Below are 1,933 nucleotides of genomic sequence, written 5' to 3'. Positions count from 1 at the left end.
TATCCTGAAACTTTGCTGAAATCTTCTATTAGTTCCAGTAGTTTTCTTGTGGATTCTTTGGGGTTTTCTGTGTAGAAGATCATATCATCTGCAAATAGAGACACTTTGACTTCTTCCCTACCGATTTGGTTGCCCTTTATTTCTTTTTCTAGCCTAATTGCTCTGGCTAGGACATCCAGCACAATGTTGAATAGGAGTGGTGATAAAGGACGTCCTTGTCTGGTTCCCATTCTCAAGGGGAATGCTTTCAAACTCTCTCCATTTAGGATGATGTTGGCTGTTGGCTTTATATAAATGCCCTTGATTATGCTGAGGAATTTCCCTTCTATTCCTATTTTGTTGATAGTTTTTATCATGAATGGGTGTTGGACTTTGTCAAATGCCTTTTCTGCATCGATGGATAAGATCATGTGGTTCTTGTCTTTTGTTTTATTAATGTGATGGATTACATTGATTGTTTTTCTAATGTTGAACCATCCCTGCATACCTGGTATAAATCCCACTTGATCATGGTGAATTATTGTTTTGATATGTTGATGAATTCTATTGGCTAGAATTTTGTTGAGGATTTTTGTGTCTATGTTCATGAGGGATATTGGGCTATAATATTCTTTTTTTTGTGGTGTCTTTACCTGGTTTTGGTATCAGGTTTATGTTGGCTTCATAGAATGAGTTTGGGAGTATTTCATCCTTTTCTATGCTCTGAAATACCTTTAGTAGTTAGTAGTGGTGTTAACTCTTCTCTGAAAGTTTGATAGAATTCTCCAGTGAAGCCATCCGGGCCAGGGCTTTTTTTTTTTGTTGGGAGTTTTTAAATTACCTTTTCAATGTCTTCTTTTGTTATAGGTTTATTTCGTTGTTCTAATTCTGTTTGTGTTAGTTTAGGTAGATAGTGAGTTTCTAGAAATTTGTCCATTTCCTATAGGTTTTCAAATTTGTTGGAGTACAATTTTTCATAGTATTCTGTTACGATTCTTTTAATTTCAGTTGGGTCTGTTGTGATATCACCCATCTCATTTCTTATTTGGGTTATTTGCCGCTTCTCCTGTTTTCAGATTGGCCAAAGATTTCTCAATTTTGTTGATCTTTTCAAAGAACCAGATTTGGTCTTGTTAACTCTTTCAATTGTTTTTCTATTCTCTATTTCATTTAATTCTGCTCTGATTCTAATTATTTCCTTTCTTCAGGTGCCTGAAGGCTTCTTTTGCTGCTCTGTTTCTACTTGTTCCAGTTGTAGGGTTAATATTTTGATTTTGGCCCTTTCTCCTTATTGGATGTGTGCATTTATTGTTATTAACTGATCTCTGAGTACTGCTTTCACTGTGTCCCAAAGGTTCTGGTAGGATATGTTTTCATTCTCATTTGATTCTATGAATTTCTTTATTCCGTCCTTAATTTCTTTTATAACCCAGTAGTTTTTGAGCAAGGTGTTGTTCAGTTTCCATGTGTTTGATTTTTTTCGTTAGTTTTTCTGTTACTGATTTCTACTTTTATGGCTTTATTGTCAGAAAAGATGCTTTGTAATGTTTCGATGTTTGGATTTTATTAAGGCTTGCATTATGGCCTAATATGTGGTCTATTCTGGAGAATGTTCCATGTGCATTGGAAAAGAAAGTATGCTTGGCTGCTGTTGGGTGGAATGTTCAGTATATGTCTATGAGATCAAGTTGGTTGATTGTAACATTTAGCTCTTCCGTGTCTTTGCTGAGCTTCTTTCTGGATGTTCTGTCCTTCACCAGAAGTGGTGTGTTGAAATCTCCTGCTATGATTGTGGAGCTGTCTATCTCTCTTTTCAATGTTGCTAGGGTTTGTTTTATGTATTTTGGAGCCCTGTCATTGGGTTCATAAATATTTATTATGGTTATGTCCTGCTGGTGTACTGACCCTTTAATCATTATATAGTGTCCTTCCTTATCCTTTGTGGTGGATTTTA

This window comes from Trichechus manatus, unplaced genomic scaffold (genome assembly GCF_000243295.1).
Source record: "Trichechus manatus latirostris isolate Lorelei unplaced genomic scaffold, TriManLat1.0 scaffold00233, whole genome shotgun sequence".
NCBI lineage: Eukaryota > Metazoa > Chordata > Mammalia > Sirenia > Trichechidae > Trichechus > Trichechus manatus.
This window is presented reverse-complemented; position numbering follows the sequence as displayed.